Source organism: Spermophilus citellus, assembly GCF_964194105.1.
Source record: "Spermophilus citellus genome assembly, chromosome: 12".
Taxonomy (NCBI): Eukaryota; Metazoa; Chordata; class Mammalia; order Rodentia; family Sciuridae; genus Spermophilus; species Spermophilus citellus.
The window spans coordinates 10,114,670-10,124,080 of NC_138198.1; the positions used below are offsets into that span (position 1 = coordinate 10,114,670).

Here is a 9,411-nt window from a genome sequence, read left to right on the forward strand (position 1 = left end):
GACGCCCAATCACCGGCCGGCGGCTGTCGCGTCACGCGACCTCTATGTCCCGCCCCTCAGACTCGGAAGGGGGCGGGGCCAGGGGCGGAGCCACTAGGGCGACCCGGGGCCGCGGTGCGGGCGGTTCGGAGGCCGGGCGGGTCACCGGTACGCGTTTTCTCCGGGACTGGCTCCGCGCCGATGACCCGCCGCACGTCGTTGAAGGTGGCTATTCCTTTAGCCGTTTGGCGGCTACGTATTGAACTGGTACTGTGCGCCAGGTATTGTGTCGGAGGGATCCCACCCCGTGTTTTCCCGGACCGCAGGCTGTAGAGGGAGAGAAGGTGCGCTGGAGAGGAGGCACGGTTCTTCACGGCGCAGGGACCTGTCCTGCCAGAGGCCTTCCCCTAGGAAGTGACGGTGAAGCTGAGAGTGACAGTTAGGGGCCGGAGGGAGGCCAGTGCGGACGGCAGGGAGAGCGGCGGAGTTCAGCCGCGCTGGCCCAGAGTTTGGGCAGGGCCTTACCGGCTCCCTTGTCGGAGCGTGGGAAGCAGGAGCCCGTTTGCGTTTGAAAAGGCCTCTGATGTGAAGGAATCCCGTTGGAGGAAGGGGTCAAATGGATGCTGGGAGGCCAGCAGAAGATGGTTGCTGAGGTCCGGGGAAGAAGTGACGAATCCAACTCGGACTAGGGTGATGGCAGCGTAAGTGAAGAGAGTGAGTGGACTCCAGAGCTGCCCGGGAGGTTCTATCAGCCGGCCCTGGCGTCGCGCCTACGTGTATGGGCGATGGGGAAGAAGGAACAGGGTAGGAGGGCTATTTTTCTGACTTGGGGCTTGGAATGGGAGTACTAGTCACAAAGAAAGCGAACACTGGAAGAGAAAATCGTGAGTTCAGTCCTGGCCATGTTGAGGTTTGTTTGTGTGTGTGTAAATATTCAGTTAAGGCCTGGAGCTCAGTATGCTGAATTGGACTTCCTCCAGGAAATCTTGCCCAGGCACAGGTACTCTTGGCTGCCCATGCTACAGTCATTCTCTCCCTCTTACATTTTCTAATCTGTTCGGGTATCAGGTGGCTGTAGGCCCCAGGGGAAGTGGGGCTCCTTCCAGCTTCAATCTTGATTAACCTTAAATCTTTTATTGTAATTCCATTCCCTTGCCAGTGATTGCTGAGGAATAGTCTGTGTCACAAATCTGGCAGAACAGAGTAGAGGGGAAATATTCTGGTAAACTTTGTCTTGCACCTAAACAGGGATTAAGAAAGAATCCCTAGGTGGTGCACACCTGTAATCCCAGCAGTGCAAGAGGCAGAGGCAGGAGGATGACAAGTTCGAGGCCAGCCCCAGCAGTTTAGCAAGCCCCTAAGCAATTCAGCAAGTCCCTAAGCAACTTACTGAGACCCTGTTGCAAAACAATAAAAATAAATAAATAAATAAAAAGGACTAGGGATGTAGCTCAGTGGTAAAGTGGCTCTGGTTCAATCCCAAGTGCCAACAAAACAAAACCAAATCTTTCCCACAACTTCCCCACTTTTGCACTTTGGTCCTGACTGAATGGGGAGGACAAGTTAGTTGCTGCCTCTTGTTGTGACAATAGGATAGATAAGCCCTAGGTCCTTGACATTGTTGAGCCACTGACTTGGCTCATTTAGGAACCCCTCTACCTCAGACATCACTATATAAGATGATCAATGCATGAATTGTTGAAGCTGTTCTGAGTTGTGTTTTTTTTTTCTTATATCCAAAAACAGCCTGTTAGAGCATCTTGCTCAGGTGCTTCTTGACCACTTTTGACTTACCTTCAACAGCAAATGAAAGGAAATTTTTAATCCTAAATATTTCAAGAGTCTGTGTTTTATTCACTTATTCAACTGTCATTCTTAAGAAGATCAAGGATGATTTCTTGTCTCATTTGTTGCAATTTGTATTCTCAGGGCTTGGCACTCTGGCAGCTATACAGTGGGTTCTCAGTAAAATATGTTGAATGACTGAAGATTTCAAGATATTTAGTCATTTCCTTCTTTGAATCAACAGATTTCTGCCCAAAAGAATTGAAAGCAGTTATTCAAACAAAAACTTGTACTAATATACAAAGACACTGTTCACAATAGCCAGTGAGTGGAAACAACTCAAGTACATCAGCCGATGAATGGATATATAAAATGTGGTACAACAGATGATTATTTGGCCATCAAAAGGAATGAAGCATTGATGCTACAACATAACAAGCTACAAGAGAAGCATACCTTGAAAACAGTAAGTGAGGGGCTGGGGATGTGGCTCAAGCGGTAGCGCGCTCACCTGGCATGCGTGCGGCCCGGGTTCGATCCTCAGCACCACATACCGACAAAGATGTGTCCGCCGAGAACTAAAAAAAAAATAAATAAATATAAAAAAAAAACAAAAAACAGTAAGTGAAAGAAGCCAGAAGCAAACGCTGCATATGGTTTCATTTGTAAGAACTGTCCGGAATGGGCAAATACCAGGGGCGAGACACCATCTAGGAGATGTTGGAGAATAACACAGAGTTAAATACAGGGTTTCTTTTAGGGCAATGAAAGTGTTCTGAAAACAGTGGTAATAGTTAACAAAATTGTGACTGTACTATATGCCACTGAATTGTATACTTTAAAATTGTGAAAATAATGGATTTTATCTGTTTACCCCAATTGAAGAAAAATGAAAACAAAAAGTGTGTACTTTGGAATTAGATCAGTCCCAGTTGTACCATTAATTATCTCTGTGACCTTGGACATGCTCATTTCTGTGCCTCAGTTTTCTCATCTGTAAAATGGAGACACCACGGTCTCTACCTCTGCGGGTTGTTGTAAAGACTGAGTGGGATAATGCATGTCATTCAGCACAGTGCCAGAACAGACCAAGTCCTCAGTCAGAGTCATTGTTATCATCATCATTATTAGTATCATCATCATTGTCATCATCTTGAATCAGGCTCAAAAGCAAGTAGAGCCATCTCTAGAAACTTCCAGATATTCTTAGTGCACCAGCATCACTGCATGTATGCAAGATCACAGTTTGAAAAACATTGCTTCAAGCCAGTGTTGTCTCTGACATCTTTAAGCAGTCTGTCGCCAAATGACAGCACCATGAAACCATTCCACTTGAGAGGAGGGCATGCATCTTCCTGCTGGGACTCCTGACTTCTTTCAGCTTTCTTTCCAGCAGAGCCAACCACTGTAGTTTTCAAGGTGTGTCCTATGACCCTCCATCCTGATTTCCAAATCACGGATGTCCCAAACATTTTAAAGTGTTTAGAGCCACTAACATACAGATGAGTGGTCTCTAGCTGGTATTAGCTGGCCAAAGGTATTTTTTTCTTTTTTTAAAAGATTTTTTATTTTAGTTGTAGATGGATATAGTATGCTTTGTTTGTTTGTTTGTTTATTGATACCAGGGATTGAACTCAGGGTCACTCAACCACTGAGCCACATCTCCAGCCCTATTTTGTATTTTATTTAGAGTCAGGGTTTCACTGAATTGCTAAGCGCCTTGCCTTTGTTAAGGCTGCCTTTGAATTCTTGATCCTCCTGACTCAGCCTCCAGAGCTGCTGGGATTATAGGCATGCACCACCATGCCTGGCTTCTTTATTTTATTTATTTATTTTTATATCTTGCTGAGGATCAAACCTAGTACCTCGCATGTGCTAGACAAGCACCGTAGTACCCAGCTACATCCCCAGGCCTGTCCATAGATTTCTGAAGGAGCTTTTTATTACAGCACATCTAGGGTAATGTATTAAGCACCCTCACATTTTTCATCAACCATTTTCCTACTGAAAGATTGCATCCTTTAGTGCATTTCTGAAATACAACCCTACCATACTAGCATGAGTTGTTCACAACACCACTTTCTAATAATCCAAGGTAAGAAAACAGTCTTTAGTGTAGAAAAATGAAGCACACCAAGAAAAGCAATGAAAGGTGGATGCTGCACAATACTAGCAGCCCTTGTGTGCTTATGGGATGTCTTTGTGTGTACGACAGTGGTTATTTATTACCACCAGTGGAAATGCAGCGAAGCTTAATCACATACCAACTGTAAATTAATCTGAGTTACTCAATAGAGTAATTACATTAGAAATAATTTAAAATGCACTAAAGTCTTCCACACTCTCTTAAAATTCACAGAACAAATCAATTTAGAGTTCCAAAGTTTGATTGCTTTCAATAGCATGCAGGGAGCAACACCTAGGTAAAGGCCAAGGAGGAGGGGCTGGGCCAGACTGCACTGAATGCAAGTTTTTTGTTAATTGCCAAAGAACTGCACACCACCTATTAGTTTTGCCACTAAATTACTGCTGTTGATCTTTTCTCCTCTATAAAATTAGAGTGATTAGTCTGGGCGTGGTGGTGCATGCCTATTATCACAGTGACTCGGGAGGCTGGGGCAGGAGGATCATGAGTTCAAAGCCAGCCTTAGCCATGGTGAGGTGCTAAGCAACTCAGTGAGACCCTGTCTCTAAATAAAATACAAAATAAGGATGGGGATGTGGCTCAGGAGTCGAGTGTCCCTGGGTTCAATTCCTGGTACCCCTCCGCAACCCTCCAAATCAGGATGATTATAGTTCATCTTATGTGGTTGAAGAGAAGACGAAAACAAAGAAGTGAATTGAAAAAGTTCAAAAAATGTTTTATTGAATAATTGTTTCTAATTATATGATATATGCAAGAACAAAAATATTTTTCCTAACTCTTAAGGTGCCTGGCTCTGTTGCCCAGACAGACCTCACACTTTCGAATTTAAATGATATTCTTGCCTCAGTGTCCCAAGTAGATAAGACTTCAGGTGCCCAGCAACATACCTTGCCAATTGAGTTGATGAGGACAAGATCGATGAAGTTAATAGGTCCTAGTTTAGCTATTCCAAGGTTGATCAATGAATTCAAGTTCAGTTTGTCACAACAGGTGAATAAAGCAAGTACATAGTCCCAAGGGCAGGCACTGGGGACCATGAACCATTAGTTCACAATTGGGATGCTGCAGGCAAACTCCCAGCAAGCTGGAATCCATTTATCATGACCAGACACAGAAGGTCAGAATCAGGAAAGGCCTCTACCCCCACCTGGCACTACCTCCCTCCTGGGTGGTTGAGGTTCTCTCAAACTTTCTTATGACAAAGTGTCACTGTCTAGCATAGTGCTTTGTACTAGCAAAGTGCTCAAAGCAATGACAACATTAGAAGTTTTTATTCTTTCAGATTCCTTCTATTAAAAGGTTGATCTTCAGTTGTAACTTCAATTGAGACCAAATAAAATAATTTGGGATTTAGAACCTGTTAGTCAACTATTCATTATTTTGACAAGTAACAAAAAAAAAACTTCGAGGAGGAAAGATTTATTTTGGCTCAGGGTTTCCCCGGTTGGCCAGCTCCATTGCTCTGGGCCCAGGTGGGACAGCACATCATGGCAGAGGGCCTGGCTGAGGAAAAGTATTTAACTCATGGCAGCAAGAAACAGAGAAAGAGAGGAAGGGGTCAGGTTACGAAATGCCCTTCCCTGCCAGGCATGGTGGTCCACGCCTGTGATCTCAAGCCACTCAAGAGGCTGAGGCAGGAGGATCGCAAGTTCAAGGCTAGCCTCAGTAACTTAGCAAGGTCCTAAGCAACTTGGTGAGGCCCTGTATTAATATTATAGATAAAATGGACTGGGGATGTCACTCAGTGGTATCTACCCCAACCCCAGTTCAACCCCAAGTGCCAAAAAGAAAGAAAGAAAAATACCCTCTCCAGGCACACCCCCAGTGACCGACTTGCACCAACCATTTCTCACTGTGGACAGTTTCCACGAATTCCCAAGAGTCCTTTCAGCTGTCAGTGAATTAATCCACGGACGAGGCCAGAGCCCTCCTGACTCCACCACTTCCCCAAAGCCCCACTTCTGGACATGCATTGGGGACCAGATCTTCAACACATGAGCCTTTGGGAACATTCCAGGTCCAAACCCTGACAAGCACTTCTTATTTTCTCATTTATCCTGGATCTCTTTCTGATTTTTTTTTTTTTAAAGAGAGAGTGAGAGAGAGGGGGACAGAGAGAGAGAGAGAGAGAGAGAATTTTAATATTTATTTATTTTTTCTTAGTTCTCGGCGGACACAACATCTTTGTTTGTATGTGGTGCTGAGGATCGAACCTGGGCCGCACGCATGCCAGGCGAGCGCGCTACCGCTTGAGCCACATCCCCAGCCCTCTCTTTCTGATTGAAGAACAGAAGACCCATCTAGAAGAGGGAAAGCAAAGACCTGTTGGCTCAAGAAGAAAGTCCAAGGGTGAAATTGGCGCGAGTAGATCAGAGATGAACCACGGGGAGACCTGACCCATCTCTCTGCCTCCTCATTACTCTGCTTTATTTTCATAGGTGTTTGCTTCACTTTTACCAGTTTCTCTCCTCTGATAAGCCCTGTTGTGCCATGAGGAAGCCTTAGTCTGAACCCCAGCAGGAAAAGAGAGAGGGCTTTCCTTTCAAAGCTTGCTGACTCTGACCCATCTTGGGTGACAGGTTCACCATGGAGCCATCGCAGTAGCAAAGGGCATCTGATTCCTTGGTCAGGCAGGCCCAGGTCCCGTCCAGGCAGGAATCTGATTGGAATCAGCCTCCCATCATCCACTGGGACTGGTAGCCGATGTGGGGGCCAGTGGAATTTCCCTGGGGAAAATAAGCTTTCTAATAACAACAGGTAGGAAGAGATGCTGGGCAGGTGACCAGAACTCCCCACAGGCCGTGATCTGCACAGACATATCGATGGTGTGCCCCTTGCGGCCTTGGACGGCATGACCCTGTTATGATTCCTCCTCCTTTCTCTTCCCTAAGGTCAGAAATCACTAGCTCATTTCTGAATCCCTTGTTTCCCTTCTTCCTGGCTTCATCTGCAGTTCTAGGACAGACACCTTTCATTCAGTAACTATCTGTTGCTTGGATGAACGAGTTTCTTGTTTGTATACGTGTACTCACAGTAAATAATTTTGCATGTGTTAAAAATGAAGTCAAACTGCGTCTGATAGAAGAAAAAGTTGGCTACGAACTACATACTGTGGGGTCGGGCTCCAAATTCCTTAATAGGACGCCCATAGCCCAAGAGTTAATAACAAGAATAAATAAATGGGACTTAAACTAAAAAGTTTTTTCTCAGCAAGAGAAACAATAAGAGAGGTGAATAGGGAGCCTACATCATGGAAACAAATTTTTACCCCTCACACTTCAGATAGAGCCCTAATATCCAGAATATACAAAGAACTCAAAAAATTAAACAATAAGATAACAAATAACCCAATCAATAAATGGGCCAAGGACCTGAACAGACACTTCTCAGAGGAGGACATACAATCAATCAACAAGTACATGAAAAAATGCTCACCATCTCTAGCAGTCAGAGAAATGCAAATCAAAACCACCCTAAGATACCATCTCACTCCAGTAAGATTGGCAGCCATTATGAAGTCAAACAACAACAAGTGCTGGCGAGGATGTGGAGAAAAGGGTACACTTGTGCATTGCTGGTGGGACTGCAAATTGGTGCGGCCAATTTGGAAAGCAGTATGGAGATACCTGGGAAAGCTGGGAATGGATCCACCATTTGACCCAGCTATCGCCCTCCTCGGACTATTCCCTGAGGATCTTAAAAGAGCGTACTATAGGGATACGGCTGCATCAGTGATTATAGCGGCACAATTCACAATAGCTAGACTGTGGAACCAACCTAGATGCCCTTCAATAGATGAATGGATAAAAAAAATGTGGCATCTATACACAATGGAGTACTATGCAGCAATAAAAAATGACAAAATCATAGAATTTGCAGGGAAATGGATGGCATTAGAGCAGATTATGCTAAGCGAAGCTAGCCAATCCTTAAAAAACAAATGCCAAATGTCTTCTTTGATATAAAGAGAGCAACTAAGAACAGAACAGGGAGGAAGAGCATGAGGAAAAGATTAACATTAAACAAAGACGAGTGGGGGGAGAGAAAGGGAGAGAGAAGGGAAAGCATATGGAAATGGTAGGAGACCCTCAATGTTACACAAAATTACATAGAAGAGGATGTGAGGGGAAGGGGGGGAAACAAGGGAGAGAATTGAACAGCAGCAGATGAGGTAGAGAGGGATGATGGGTGGGAAGGGGAGGGGGGAGAGTAGGGGATAGGAAAGGTAGCAGAATACAACAGTCACTAATATGCCATTATGTAAAAATGTGAGTGTGTAACCAATGTGATTCTGCAATTTGTATTTGGGGTAAAAATGGGAGTTCATAACCCAATTGAGTCAAATGTATGAAAGATGATATATCATGAGCTTTGTAATGTTTTGAACAACCAATAAAAAAATATAAAAAAAAATTTTTAAAAAAATGAAGTCAAGGGCTGGGGCTGGGGCTCAGCTGTAGCATGCTTGCCTGGCATGTGTGAGGTACTGGGTTCTTTTCTCTGTACCACATATGAATAAATAAAGGTGTATCAACAACTAAAAAAAACATTTAAAAAAATGAAGTCAAAGTGCAACAGATGAATTGATGAGAAGTTGAGAAATACAAGTCACCGAATCAAATGGATGCGATACTATTTAATTTTTATGATTTTTATGATTACATTTGCTAGTAATCACAGCTGAATCATCACTTACTAGGTGCCAGCCATCATTCGCCATCATTCGCTGGCTTCAAGTAAGAAGGTTCGAATTGTGAGAAAATGCTAGGGAGTTTTAAATTAAAGAGACAAGACTCTACCTTTAAAACCAGCTCCAGGACGGCTTCTCCCAGCTCCAGCCTCGAGCCACCAAAAGCGGTAGCGAGAGAGAGAGAGAGAGAGAGAGAGAGAGAGAGAGAGGAGAGGGGGAGAGGGGGAGAGAGGGGGAGAGAGGGAGAGAGAGGGAGAGAGAGGGAGAGAGAGAGAGGGAGGGAGGGAGAGAGGGAGAGAGAGAGAGAGAGAGAGAGAGAGAGAGAGAGGGAGGGAGGGAGGGAGGGAGGAGGGAGGGAGAGGGAGAGAGAACGCCAGGGAGTGGGCTTTTATTGGGAAACAAAAAATTCTGGGGAAAATCCCATCCAATGAAGATTAAGGGGGGGCAGCATCCCAAGGTCAGGGGCAATGATTGGGTCTTTGGGGCAGTGGCCAGGCACGCCTCTGCACGGATGAGCCCTCGGACCTGGAAAAGGGTGAGGAATAGCTCTGACACAGCTGTGTCTAAGCGCCTCTCACCCAGCCAGGGAGGTAACTCAAATCATGTGCGAGGATGGCCTCCCACACATTTGCTCTCTGTTTAGTCCTCACACCAACCTGATGACATACGGGGATGAGTGCCTCTTTAAGTGGGAGATCAGGCTCAGGGACGTAGGCGTCCTGGCTTGAGTCATGCTTCACTGCTAATATTCACTGTGCTAAGCACTGGGATTTGCACAGGCCATAATCACTCTCCTTAAAGACAAATATAA

General features: G+C 45.0%; 1 long non-coding RNA gene across 4 annotated transcripts; it reads left to right on the plus strand.

Moving 5' to 3' along the window:
- Nucleotides 1-84: 84 nt before the first annotated feature.
- On the plus strand, nt 85-7,257 carry LOC308631509. 4 transcript variants are annotated; one of them, XR_014018230.1, is made up of 3 exons: nt 85-979; nt 1,909-2,230; nt 6,074-7,257. It is a non-coding gene; the product is annotated as an uncharacterized lncRNA (long non-coding RNA). The 4 variants fall into 4 exon arrangements; XR_014018231.1 differs by having other exon boundaries at nt 2,009-2,230; XR_014018232.1 differs by having other exon boundaries at nt 85-863.
- The last annotated feature ends 2,154 nt before the right edge of the window (nt 7,258-9,411 follow it).